At 36.5% G+C, this 15,302-nt stretch overlaps 1 protein-coding gene across 4 annotated transcripts in view; it reads left to right on the forward strand.

Annotated features, from left to right (window-relative positions):
* Nucleotides 1-15,302, forward strand: part of UTRN (utrophin) — a 516,343-nt gene that overhangs the window by 308,321 nt on the left and 192,720 nt on the right. The gene's annotated exons all lie outside the window — the stretch shown is intronic.

Here is a 15,302-nt window from a genome sequence, read left to right on the forward strand (position 1 = left end):
GATGCTTACATGTCATTTTGGATCCAGAGATGCAAAATATAAGAGCTTCATACATAGGTTGAATACTTTTCTAAACTGAATTAGGGTTTTTGAATAAAATACCAGGGTATTCAAAATGAATGATTTTTATCTGACTCATTAAGAAGTAAAAATAAATATTTTATTACACATGTAATATTATTTAGTTTTACAAACTGTTAATATCATAATAATCTCAAGAAGTTCTAAAAATGGAGATAATTATGGCAGCCATAAAATATAAAGTATATGGAATTATATATTTGGCTATATATTAGTCATACATTTTTAGGGCCTAATTTATATTTTTTTTCCCTGGCAGTGTTTTAGTTACATTTTTCCACAGTTTTTCTAAAAAAAAAAACTGTATCATTTTGTAATTCTTAGTTTGTCAGAGAAACCAACTTTATCTCAACTTCATTAAAGAGTAATAATAAATTAGAATTTAGTTGATGTAAGAGTTGCCAGTACCAAAATGGCGTGGTTTATGCCAAGCAGTAATAAAATGGAGCCAGGAGGCCATGAAGTAAGGGAGCACACACTTGTATGCCTATGATGGAACTTATCCCAAGAAATTCCTCAGAACCATAGTATTCCAGATAAGCTGCTTGCACAAGGACGTTTGCCTAACAAGAGCTGCCTTCATCAGTGAGCTAATGTGGATTCCTGTAACAAACTCCTGGAACCAGTGGTCTTTGTTTCAAAACAGTTCATGTGGACTTTTTTTCTTTCAAAAGCTTCCCCTTGCTTCAGCCTCTTTGCATGCACCTGTGGTGGGCCATAGCAAGCATAACCCGAATTGCAATTTCTTGCTATTCTCAATAAACTCTTTGTTGTGGAGAGTTGGTCCCTCTATTGTTTATTTTAGGTTGAGATTAGCATAGAATTTTGTAAAGTCTTGGAGGTATATCCATGCCAGGGATTAAATTGGATTCTATTCCCAAGTAATTTTTGTTCTTGAGGACACTCTAAGGAATTATTTGTGTCTGCCTTAATTATTAAAAATAATTTTGTTTATTCAGTTCAATAGAATTGTACCTTTTAAAATAGTTATAGTCCTTAGATACTGTTTTGTTATAAAGTATTTTGTTTTGAAGATGTCTTTAAATTTACTGGCTTCAAAGATAACTTCTGCATTATTCCTTGGGCTTTCCTCTTAGTTCAATTTAGAAGGAACAGAGAAAACACAAACATTTAGGTAAATAATGGAAATAGGATTCACGTCATAAAATAATACTTTGCAAAATTAACAAGTTAGCAAATATACAGGTGATGTTAGTTTTTTGATTAATAACAAGAGACAGAATCTGAAGGGTTAGAGGAAATGCATAAGAATCTGAAAAAATAAAAGGATCTGGAGAAGACAACCTTAAAGGTGATGATCAAGAAATCTGTGTTGTATAACGGGGCTGTAGAGGCTCAAGGAGAACAAATTTTAAAAGTGGCAGGAGGTATGGAGAAAGCCATGTTGGTGATGCAAGTATTATGGGCTTCTCGAAGCTTGGTTCTGACTCTGGCAAAAAGTGGGAGGTCAGAGCAGAGTTGGCTGCTTGTAATGGGAGTGGGGGAGAAAGCAACTCTTTAAAAAAATTTATGTCAAAATGGTATTCAGTGGTCCATCACATTGAATCAACACACCTTTATTGAAAACATATTATTTAGCACACACTCTAGGGGTTCATTTCTCTTATTCTCTGAACTTGAAATCCTTTTCTTGTTGATCTTTCATATGGGTCACTAAACAGATTCTATTTTACCTGATTAAATAAATGGTAACAAGGCCTAGGTCTACTCCTTCGATTTTACTGTATACTTACTTAACAGTTCACTTTGTCAGACTTCTACCCCTTCTACAAGATTAAGAAAATTAGTGGTTACAGTGTCATGCAATTCTATTCGTCTTGAAAAATTATTGAGGCATGTTTTTCCACCTTTTTAACCTTCATTTATTTATTAGAAGCATTCCCTTAAGTGTATGATGAGTCAACATTGGTTTTGCCTGACTCCAGTAAAGTCAAAGTATTATTTAATTTAAAATGTGTGCATGTTAAGTTCCTTTCTTAGCATTTAATTGGAGACTTTTTCCCACAGTTAGCTCACCAAAATGTTACTAGGTTCCTCTGTGGCTGTCTGCTATTTGAGCAGACAAGCAACTAATTAGAAAAACAGAACAACATGACTGTCATTCCTCCATTCTTACAGGTTATTTTTAAAAAGAGATTTTGTTTAAAAAGAGAAAATACATATTATATTAAGGAAATATAAGATCCATACTCTCCTTGAGGCATTTTTTCACTTCACCATGCCAACATTCCTTTATTCCCTATCATAATACCGATCAAGAAATGGGAGGTTTTCCTAAGTAAAGAAAACCTCTCACACATAAAAATTCAAACTGGGAAAGCAAATGTATCAGGGGGCGGCTTTTAATTTGACAAAAGATCTCCCACATTACAAAAGAATTTTTCTAAAGATTACTTTATGTAGACAACTCCCTCAGTGTACCGAAAATCAAAGAATGTTCTACATTTTAAACACATTTTAAAATGGGCACACCTGTTCCTAATATTCTTATGTAAATGGACCTATTTACATGTGAGACCCAATGTGGTGGGTAAATGAAAACCAGTGTGTGAGTTACTCAAGTTTGTTAATGATGTTAGAGATATAGTCAAAATAGCTCAGTCTGCTCTTGCTATGCTATTTTGTCCAGCCAATCTCTCATCCTCCCTTCATCCTAATTCCAGAAGAGAGGATAGGAGTAAAAGCAAAATCTTATTCCAAAAAACACACTCTGGAAAGAAAGAAAACATTATTGAATAATACTCAGTTTGGGATTTGTTGTCTCCTGTCTAGTTCTTATACCCTTAGAATTGAGATAATTCATTATTTGTCACTCAGGTAGGTTTTGAGTGAACTGATATATTTAATTAGATCCTTAAAGCCCATAGGATTTATACTGGCCATTTCTGTCCGTTGTGAATCTGCTCATACTTGTTCTTCATGAAACTATGGAATAATTTTTCCTGTATTTTCATGTGTCAATCTGAAAGGAACTTAGGTTCTCCAGAACAGAGGAGTTTATTTTAGCAGAGGATTGTAACCCAGAAAATGTGTCCTGAGCCAGATCACAGGCACATCAAGGAGATTGGGACCAAAGGGAGACTTTTTTAAAGACAAAGAGAAGTCTTCATAAACTGTTTGTTAAACCAGAAAGATCATTGGTTACAAGGGCTTGCTGTAAGAGTTGGCGACAAATCATTGTTAAAGACAGGTGTCCTTGTGCAAGCTGCTTATCTGGAGCTTTGCAGTCTAGGGGAATTTCCTTGCTAAAGGTCCTGTTACAGGCAAAGGTGCAGTAAATGCAGGAATGTCTACTATAAGGCCTTTACAGGCATTTGTGAGTGAGGGCTCCCCCTTCATGACCTTCCAACTCCATTTGCTACGGTTTGACATAATTGATTCCATTTTGGTATCGACAACTTTTACACATGGATAGTTCAGAATGGAAGCTCCTGCAAAATAATACTTTTATATGTATTTTTTCATGGTATCTAGTACCTGTGCCACATAGTGAATGCCTGAATAAAGGACCACATATATTACAGTTGTTAGATTTTCTTAGCGACCCTATTGTTTAAATGACTTATAATAAGCACTTACTGTGTGATGGTAAACACTATGCTATTTATGTCACCTATACTTCTTACTTAACATTAACACAACTCTACACAGTTTGGAATATTACTGAAATAATCACTCTATGGCTAAGAGAGTAGAGCACGTATGGGTTAAACTCTTGCCCAAGGTCAGACAGTGAGTTGACTTGTGTCTTCCCATGTTGTCGCTGATGCATCTTCTCCTTTGCTGGCTCTTGTTCCCTTTATCTCTTCAGTAATATAAAGAAAGAAACTACAGCTTTTCATTCCCAATAGAGTGAAAATACACCACTCATGCATTATTTTTCAATTATAGTGCAAGGACGAGCAGTTTACCCTAATATCCATTTCTCGTTTGGTTGGGAAATTCACCAACAGAGCAGAAAAGCAGTGGGGAGAGACCTCACGGGAAACACATACAACTTTGAGACAAACGCTATTTTTGTTTTAATGTTAAAATTTAACTTTTAATCCCTTTGTAGTATTTACACAACTGTCAGTGAAATGATAAATCTTCTAGCTCATTTCACAAGAGGGCAGCACTTTCTTTTAAAATTTAAAGTATGACTAAAAAAATACAATCAAATTAACGTTTTCCATCATGAAGTGAAGCTTGAATGATTTCCAGGAAGATGGGAGCCTCTCTGTCCTGGGGGAAATTTATGAGTTAAGATGAGTGCAGATCTGCAGGGTAACTTGCGATCCTTAGAAAATGGAACAATGGATTAAAATCAAGCCCTAGAATTTTTGACTTGCAATTTGAATTTGGGGACTATTTTGGTAACTTCGTAAATGTGTAAAAGTCTGTCAAGATCATGTCTTTCTTTTCTATTACGGCAAAACATGAAGAGTGAATCATTTTAATATATTCAAATTGTTTTGCTCTTATCAAATAAAAGGTATTTATTGAGCAGTGGTTTTATGTTTACAATTCTATAGGTCATTTGAGGGACAAATAAATTTAACTTTTTTCTTCTTTATTTAAAGAGCTTAACTCCCTTGGGGTGACAAGGAAGGGAAAGCACATTGGCAAAACAACCTGTAAACAAGCCAAGGCAACATGTAAATAAGGTATAGGGTAACAGTACAGCATAATGGAGATGGCCGATTTGGATAGGAAATTGTTGAATTAGGATTATCACGCAGGGCTTTGAGTAGAAGGTGGAAATTGAATTGGTCCTCAGTGGATGGATAAAATTTGAATAGATTAAAAACAAAACAAAACACGAGGAGGCAATTATTTAAGAAAATAGAATCCTGTCAACAGAGAAAAAGTACAAAGTGCATCAGGGCATGCTAGAAAAGCCTGTTGTTTAGAATATTGTAGGAATGATGCCTGGTAGGTAGGATAAGGCTGTATTGTGGCACCTTGAAAGTTAGGAATCAGGGCTGCACTATCCAATACCATTGCCGCTGGTTGTATGTGACTATTTAAATTTAAATGAATTAAAATTAAAATCAAAATGTATTTCCCCAGTCACATCATTAGCCAAATTTCAGATGTTTAATAGCCATCCTATTATTGAACAACACAAAGATGGAATATTTTCATTATCACAGAAAGTTCTATTGGACAGCACTGCATCACAGTTTAGTTATTTTGGGGTTGGAATATGGAGAATCATTAAAGAAACAGGGGATGATACAACAGTATAAAGAATGTTTGAATTTTAAATCTGTAAGCCGGGAACTTCTTTTTTTTTAATGTTAAGTGTTTTTGATGGAGCATAAACAGAACTTGCCAGGTATAAGCATTTTGTATAAGTGTTCTAAAAACTGTCATATTTAATTTTGATTTTAAATTAGCTACTAGTGTACTAGCTTTAATGAGGAAATAGAAGGTGAGCTAAAAGAAGTAACTTTTTCATTAGTTTTCGAATTCAGTTAGGTTTGTCATGCAGCATACAGAACTTGAGAATACAGAGAGATTGGATTCAGGAATGATGGCTTGAAGAAATCCTGTGAGGAGATGTATTAGCTCATTCTCATGCTGCTAATAAAGACAGACATACCCAAGACTGGGTAATTTATTTAAACAAAAGAGGTTTAATGGACTCACAGTTCCACATGGCTGTTGAGGCCTCACAATCATGGCAGAAGGCAAAGGAGAAACAAACGCACATCTTACATGGCGGCAGGCAAGAGAGCTTGTGCAGAAGAACTCCCCTTTATAAAACCATCAGATCTCATCAGACTTATTCACTATCATGAGAACAGCATGGGAAAGGCCCGCCTTCATGATTTAATTACCACCCACCAAGTCCCTCCCACAACACATGGGAATTATGGGAGCTACAGTTCAAGTTGACATTTGGGTGGGACACAGCCAAACCATATCAGGAGGTGAAAGAGAAGAGAAGCAAGAAATATCAAAAAATATTAAGGTATTTTGATATTTAAGTAGTGTGTATATGTGGGTGTATTAATTGGTGATTCCAACTTGTTTTAAAGTTTCGAAGTTGTTTGAGATGATATGTATGAGATAATTTAGTAATTCAATAACCACTTTTGGTTGTCTACTATATGTTAGAGACTGTTGTAATTTCTGGGGATACGTCAATGAATACAATAAAGCATTGCTATTTTAGGAATGGCTTCACTGATGTGATGAATATTTTATTATTCAATGTGGCTTTTAATAATTACTGGTCATAGGCCGTGGCTCACGCCTGTAATCCTAACACTTTAGGAGGCCAAGGCAGGCAGATCACGAGGTCAGGAGTTTGAGACCAGCCTGACCAACGTGGTGAAACCCTGTCTCTACTAAAAATATGAAAATTAGCCGGGTGTGGTGGCACGAGCCTGTAATCCCAGCTACTCAGGAGGCTGAGATAGGAGAATCGCTTGAACCCAGGAGACGGAGGTTGCAGTGAGCCCAGACTGCGCTACTGCACTCCAGCCTGGGTGACAGAGCAAGACTCTGTCTCAAAAAATAATAATAATAATAATTACTGGTCATTGATAAATCTTCATGTAACCTATTTATATTTTATTTTAAAATTTTGTTGTTAATAATAGCCAATGTTAACAAGTTTTCTTTGTGGTAAAAAAATGAAGAAATATTTTAAAATACCATACACTTAGCTTCTCTCAAAATATTAGGTTTGTGCAAAAGTAATCACGGTTTTTGCTGTTAAACCAACCGAAATAATATACTATAATAATATATTTTTAGAGTTTTTATCAATTTTTTTGAAATATATGAAAACTAGTGGAACCCTCACCTCTGAAAAAGTCAATGCAGGCGTTTCTGGTATACATATAATAATAAGAAAGTCTTAATTGTCCTGTAACTAAAACTACCTAAATCTCAATAAATTTTTGTTGAAACAAATGTGCACTTATATAGTACTAGTGAATGCCTTTCTTGATAAGAGTGTTTGCTCAAGTGTTAGAGGAACATTCTACACAGAAAAATCAAGGTTCAGACAAGAGTTCCAGGGTCAAGCAGCTAGATAAGTGTCATAAAGGAAATCATGACACGGGTCGTTTGGTTTCAAGAGTGTTATTCTTTCTTATTTATCCCATGAAATATATACTATAGAGCCAGGATGAAATAATACAGATAAGTAATCTAGTTTACATGTAACATCAATGAATATTTTCTCATACAATTAAAACGTTTTCTTTATTGCTTTTCAGACTATCATCGTAGTAGAATGATCTGACTCAATTTTTAGTGAGGAAGTTATGTTCTGATGCCTTAAGTTCTTATCATCCTGAACCATATATAGTCTTTTCTATACCAATGTGTAGTGTTGTCAATTTGTGTGTTGTAAATATCTTCTTCCAGTTTGTGTCTTGCCTTTTTATTATCTTTACAGTATTTTTTTTATTTCAATAGGTTTTTGGGGGACAAGTGTGTTTGGTTACATGAATAAGTTCTTTAGTGGGGATTTCTGAAATTTTGGTGCACCCATCACCCGAGCAGTGTACACTGTATCCAGTGTGTAGTCTTTTATCCCTCACCCCCCTCCCAACTTTCCCCTCAGTCCCCATGGTGTTGTACTTTTAAAGGCTCTATTACTTCCTAATTATTCCGTATTCTGATTTTAAAGTTAAAACACTCTCTACATCAAATTCTAGATGGAAATTGTACTTTAAATTCCTTTGTTTAGCAATTTCAAATGCAGAGCTTGAGATGACAAGACATTGCAAAGTCCCTCCTACTGTGGCTTAACTTATCCCTAAACAAGAACGTGGCTGATGTCAGTGTCAGATGGTACTTCACCTGTGGATGTTCGTTTCCTTTAGTATTTTGTTACAGTAACCTTCATGGCACATAAAGCCTCCTGTCTCTGAACCTCACAAGCAGGGTCCAGGGAATAAGACTTAATCACTATCACAAGAACATCACGGGAAAGACCTGCCCTCATGATTAAACTATAATTTTCTTTTTCACTTCTGCAACTTAGATCCATGAACGAAGGTGCTATTCACATTGCAGCATCTCTTTAGACACTAGTAGACTCTGGTGCTTTCACTCTGCCACAGTCTAGGTAGGATCACTTAAACCTACTTGAAAGATAAAGCGATGCTTCAATTGCCTGGACAAATCAGGCCAGACATTCATTTTCAAGTGTTATCAATGGATTTTTATAAACATTCCAATAAACTTTAGACCGTAGTATCACAGTATTAGATGACAATAGGGATACTCATTTCCTTGGGAAGAGAATAGCTTGAGTTATATAATGCCTGTTTAGACACAAAGTTGTCCTTTAAGTAAGCAGGAGTTACTAGTTATAAAGTAACTTGTGAGAACAAAAAGGCTTTGTTCGATGTGTCCCTTAGAAAAGCTTACCATTGACCAGCCTACTGCTGCAGAAGGCTTGTTTCTATTGAGGGTTGGTTTGGTAGTGTTAGACCATCTGGCACCTCAAAACTTCTGAAACTTTTAGAGGCAAAAATAATTGTCTCCAGTAGCATTAGCTTTCAAATGTAATGATGACACCCTTTTTGGAATAGGTATCTACCCAGGAAGATAAATGTGTTTTACTTGGGTATTTTCTGTCTATTGATTTAATTTTGTATGAAAATAGAAACACAGGCTGTGGTGAAATTTTCACACAGTATAAAAGATTTAACATTGAAGTGTTTCATTCTAGACACTCAGCTCTCCAGTCTTGCCTCGGAGGTCGCCATTATTGCTATATTATAGATCCTTACAGAAATGTTATCTATATCTCATAGATTGTACCTGTACATAACTACGTATCACTCAGCCCCTTTTTGGCATATACATAGGATATGTATGTGCATACATATTAGAGATTAATTATTTGCTCTTAGAAAGTATCCCCCTCTTGGCTGGGCGCGGTGGCTCACGCCTGTAATCTCAGCACTTTGGGAGGCCGAGGCGGGCAGATCACGAGGTCGGGAGATCGAGACCATCCTGTCAAACATGGGGAAATCCAGTCTCTACTAAAAAATACAAAAAAATTAGCCAGGCGTGGTGGCAGGCACCTGTAGTCCCAGCTACTTGGGAGGCTGAGGCAGGAGAATGGTGTGAACCCGGGAGGCGGAGGTTGCAGCGAGCGGAGATCGCACCACTGCACTCCAGCCTGGGTGACAGAGCGAGACTCCATCTTAAAAAAAAAAAAAAAAGAAAGAGAAATTATCTCTCTTTTCCATAGTTGTACAGCATTTCATTATGTGAGTCTGCCATAACTTGTTTACCCAGTTACCTTTTCATGGACATATAGATTGTTTTCAGCTCAATAAGTCAAGTAGGACTTATTGAGTATCATTATACATATGTCTGTAAACATATTTGCAAATTCCTAGTGATAGAATTTCTGAGTCAAATGTTATATGCATTTCAATATTTGATGGGCATTGTTAAATTATCCCCTACCTTCAAATTTGGCAGATTCTAATAATCTCTAGGAAATGTAATGGCTTAACGTAAAGGAATTCTTCATTTTGTAATCAGCCTACTGATTTCCATGTAAGCTGCATAATACATTGTCTGTGTTCACTGTCTATGTAGGACTCATTGCTCAGAGCAAACAAATGAAGGAAGAGAGATAAAGGTACAGAAAGTAAATATGACTGGAGGTGAAAAAAAAAGGATGATTGTGATGTATGACTTTTCGTGGGAAACCATAGTTGTAAGTATGAGTGGTTCATGTGGTTAAGTATTAACTGGTTATTGGTGATATTAGTGAAGATGGATCATGATTAGGGAGTTGAAGTAGGTTTAGAGTGTGATTTTGCAGAGAATCCGGAATGGGTTCCTAAGTAAGAAGATGACAGGGACATGGTTCAGAGTTGAAGCAGTAACTCCACAATGAATGGATTAGCCTCCAAGCATGAGAGAAATCCCACTGCTTAGTATTATACACAAAAGTATAGCTGATCGCGTGGGGTTAGTTTGAACTTCCTCTGTGTTTACCCAATGTTCAGTTCCTTAAATATGTATTCAGATTATAGGAGCAATGCCCTCCTGGGGAAAGTACCAGCTTTTAACTTGTGACTGAAAACAGCACTTTCAATTTTGATTTGTTTTGACATTTTAGTTGCTGTTGTTAAAATTTGTATTTTAATTTTGGCTTTAATTTGCCAAATCTTCATGGCTGAAGAAAACTGGAGAAACCTTTATAAAACCTTTTGAAAACCTTTAAGAGCCTTTTTCCCAGAGCCCTGTGGATTTAGTTGCATATCCTACAGGCTTGTGCTGTCAGTAGACATCTGGAATATGAGGCTTGGCCTCCTGAAATTGTTTCCCTCTTGTCTGATGCATATTTTTTAGGAAGAATATGGTTTGGAAGCATTAACTTGTCTTGGCATTATTTTTAGTCACCTAATAAAGTGCTGTCTGAATTATTAAATATTTAGAAGGTTGCTGAAGGCTGACTCCAGCACCTGGTTGGCTAATTCAGAAGCAAATCAGCTGGTATTTCTCTTCCTGAACCCCTACCCCACCCCACCCCACCCACCCATTCCCCTGAAGAAGAAAAAGCTCTTTGTACCTCTTTAAATATCTGTTGGAATCTTTTGGTTATGTGTTATAGAAAATATATTAAGTATTGAATCTTTTTCTTATGAATCCTAATTTTTATTTCTCCATGACCACCTGTAAAATTATCAAAGTAGTTGGCATTATATTGAAGAGACAAACATTAAAAATAATTCTTTGTGTACAAAGCACAGTGCCTGAACTTCCTGGGATAAAAGGAGAGTTTTCCGTTTCATCAGGGGACTCAGGCCTCCATCCTTAGATTGAACTTTTTGCCCTTTAGGGCTGTATATTACCTTAAATAGCTACCAGCTGACACACTTCGCTGCTGGCTGATGTTAACTCGAAAGCTGAAATGTATGGAGTGGTCTCTCCCTAATGGAACTTCAGTGGTAGAAGACAATGAATTGAAAACTCAGATCACGATTAGGGTCTTGAAGCTATTTTATTTTTGAATTCTAAATCCCAAGTTAGAAGGGTTATGAAAAGGAGAATTGTGTGTATTTCTTTCACAAGAAATAAGCTGGATCTTTCTTTGAGTCAGAATGGGATTACAACAAATAAACTTTTCTCCCCATGCCAGAAGCTCCTCATTTTAGTAATGAATAAGCCATGATGTAGCGATTTATGTGTAATCACCTATTGACCTTCCATATGCTTCACTTTAGAGGCTCCTAAGAAGCTTTTCTTCTTTTCTTTTCTTTTTGTTCTTTGTATTGGCCAATATAAAGAGAAACCTGTTAGAATTTACATAGACAACATACTTGATCTTTACAGTTTTAAAAATTGTGTTTAGTGGGAAGGGTGCCTTAAGATCCACTATAGGAGTGAGATGTAAAGTTCTTATTTGACTGAGCTGTAAAGAATCTTTTATTGTCTTAATAAAATTACTAAATAGGTCATCTTTTAACAAATTATATGAAATGTAGTTTTTAAGTACAAAATATTTGTAAATTGTCCTACCCTTTGAAAGTTATTGGCAAAGCCATACGTGTAGCTCTCTTCATTTTGGCATCGGAATGTGGTTTTTATTAAACAATTTAGATTTAGATTTTATTGAGTCCATTGCTGAGTTTTCCTGTGCTTCTATGTGGTTCTGGAACCTTTTTGCTTTCTCATGAAACTCTATGTCTATGTTTGAAACATGGCTTATTTAGCTAGAGGTTCCTGGGTTATTCAGTGTTGATCTGATACAGGGATTGGTAGTGTCAAGCATATTCCACCTACTGAGGATCACTGAACAATTTATTTGCACATTGGCTTAAATTGGGAAAATGTCAACTACTTCAAATGTCATCATCTAATTTATTAAGTCTCTCTAGTGATGTATTGCTTTCACTGGAGGCATCTATTTTTTGTTTTAATAATTACAGGATTACAGATGATAATGTATCAAAGAGGTGGTTGATAAAAAAGGACTGTGGAACTGTAGGTATATTACCAAGATGATATTTTGTGTACTGACTTTAAACTAAGAAAGTGAGACAAAGTCTCACTCTGGTTGCTCTGGCTGGAGTGCAGTGGCACGATCTTGGCTCACTACAGCTTTGACCTTCTGGGCTCAGGTGATTCTCCCACCTCAGCCTCCCAAGTAGCTGGGATTATCGTCATGGGCCACTACATCTGGGTAATGGAAAGTACACTTTATCTTATAGATATCAAACACAAATTCATGATGAAATGTGCTCACTTTTATAAAAGCAACTCCCATTTACAAGTCTTTTAATGTATCAGTTATCAAAGAGTGCAGTACTTTTGAGTAATGTATTAGATATTTAGCTATTTGAATTTCACAGAATGACTTTGGATCTTTACATGAATAATCTGTTTGACTTTAACACTTAAAAAACATTTTTAGTTGCTTTCTTGTGTTTTAGTGAGAGTATAGTTACCCTGTAATTAAAATTAGTTAAGAATTAAAAAAAAATCTTTTGAATGATCCCATATTCTTTCGATGATCCGTTTTTGAATATGTATCCACTGAGTTTTGTACTCTTTCTTCTAAAGAAGCTACCATCAGCTGGGTGTAGTGGCTTATGCCTGTAATCCCAGCACTTTGGAAGGTCGAAGCGGGTAGATCACCTGAGGTCAGGAGTTCGAGACCAGCCTGACAAACATGAAGAAACCCCCGTCTCTACTAAAAATACAAAATTAGCCGGACGTGGTGGCGCCTGCCTGTAATCCCAGCTACTCGGGAGGCTGAGGCAGGAGAATTGCTTGAACTCAGGAGGTGGAGGTTGTGCTGAGCTGAGATCACACCATTGCACTCCAGCCTGGGCAACAAGAGCAAAACTCCATCTCAAAAAAAAAAAAAAAAAAAAAAAAAAAGGCTGCCATCATAGCTAGATTTGTCAATATCTTAGTTTTTGTTGCTGCATAACTGTATATAAGGGAGTTTTCAGTGAGTGTCTTCATTTCTACCTTAGCAGAGGATGTCAGTTCTGAGAAGGTAGCTGACACAAAGGCAACAGTTTCTGGATATTCTACTCTCGAATTCCACAGGGGAACATACTCTTGTTCCTTTCTCCTGTCCAGGACTCAGGTACTTATCAGGCTGATAAAAGTTCCCTTGCTCTTATCTTTTGGGAAGAAGGCCTAATACAAAGGATACCCTTTCTTTTCCCTCATCTTTATGCCTTGTGTTTAGCCTTGGGTGTGGATACAAGATATTTGGGGCTCTAATAATAACATATCATTCTTGTCTTGTTATAAGAGCCCTTTAAACAGAAAGGGTCTACTTTAGAGAAAGACTATGGTATTCCCTGTTGTTCCACGGAGTTTTTGTTTAATTCACCCTTCTGATCTGTGCACGGGGGAATGGAATGGCGTGTTTGCACATGTCTCTGATCCCAGCCATCCAGCACCCTGGGTGGTAGCTGGAAGTTTGCCCAGCTGAGAAAGATTGTTCTTTTTCTCTCCCTCTTTATTTATTTATTTTTTTGTGTGGTGGTGGTGATGGTGCTGGTGCTGGTGGTTTCTTTTGTCTTGTATTTATGTAAAAAGTTTATTTGCTGCTCTTGAAAGATCTCAGCATGTGGCCCCAGAGTCTTTACAGACCAGGTTCCCTGTGGCCACTTTCTCTGTAAGTTTCTTCACCACAGTTCTGATGGTTGGTTTTCATGCTGGTGTCAGTGCTGTTTTGATCCAAACTGTAGATTATTTTTACCTTTGAATTTCTGAATAACCATTAAATTAACACATTTGTTTTTGAAATCAAATGTGCGTTGAGGTGAAACACGTTCTGCTAGAAAACTCATAAAGCCATTTTGCCCCTGGGGACATGCAGGTTTTTATGAAAAAATAATGAAAATATTTTAAAAGCTTGTTAAAATTTGTATAGATGGGCATATGTAAAACACATGCTATTTAAATACTGATATGAAAATAAGTTAGGAATGAAATAGAAAGAAAAATGATTTGCAAATCCAAAAAATAATACCAACATTGTATACTGTTCCCTGATAGATTTATAGTTTTTCTGGTGTTAAATGGTATCTCTTATGACCCATGATTAAATAAGTGCTAACGGTATTGATATTTAAGCAACTCATTAGCCTTTTAGGAGATGCATATTCTGATTTTAGGGTTTTCCCCCTGCTTTGGTCTATGCCCTGATGCAAAAAAGTAAACTTACTTATATTAAAATTTACATTATTCTACTTGTGATAGTGTTACCATTATAAGCACTGCATCTTTATGATGAAATTCTGCCTACAACTAGAGAAACATGTTTCAAATGGACATTTCTGTTATACTTTATTGGTATACAGTATAGCTATGTAATGCAAAGGCAAAATCACATTTGCCTTGGAATGATATCCGTAATATCACTACAAAGAATTTATAATTTGGATTGGAGTTTTCTTCTTTAAAGCCATGACACTTAAAACTTCCTGGAAGATGGTGTTTCTCTGAGTGCCAGTAGTAATTTAACATCAAAATGGAAGACACATTCAATGTAGTTATTACTCACATTTTGAGTACAGTAGTTTCTCTCATTAAGTTTTATGTCAGAAACAAGTAAATTCCCTATAAGAAAACAGTCTGAATGACTTTCAGCGGCATCAAAGAGATCAAAACACTTTAAAACTATTTTCTTCATCAGTTTCCTGCTAACACCTTTTTGAAAAATAAAATTAATCAACGCGTATTTCCTTTTGTGATTTGTATTGTTTTGTACATTCACTCCCTTTTCTTTTCATGGGTTGGCTCCCAACTGGAACATGGAACCTGTGATCCATTCAAGATTGAGACAATGTAAGAGATAGAGAACTGACTTTTGGGGCAGGCAGGCCTCCAGGAAGTGGGAGTGAGCTTTCACTTCAAACCGTGTGAGGGGTGGTGGAAAGGGAGGATGCTGATTAAAATAATAAACAACTGCTGGAAAGAGAAGTTGATTACCACACTGCTGTCAGATCAGCCAGGGGAGCTGCCAGAGCCCACTGAGGCTGCTCTCCCCTGCCACAAAGCCGGCAGAAGGGACTAGGAGATTTGCTGCGAGAGCTTTTCTCTGGACAGACAGAACACCTTTTAAAACAACTTTAGTTCTGTTGCATTGACAACATCCCTTAGGCCAGGCTGACCTAGGGAAATGGACTGAAACTAGCTTGGTGGTTACCATAGCAACCCAGGCTGCTGGTGTCTGGGAGAGTGAGAACCGGTGG

Source organism: Symphalangus syndactylus, chromosome 2 (assembly GCF_028878055.3).
Source record: "Symphalangus syndactylus isolate Jambi chromosome 2, NHGRI_mSymSyn1-v2.1_pri, whole genome shotgun sequence".
NCBI classification, from domain to species: domain Eukaryota; kingdom Metazoa; phylum Chordata; class Mammalia; order Primates; family Hylobatidae; genus Symphalangus; species Symphalangus syndactylus.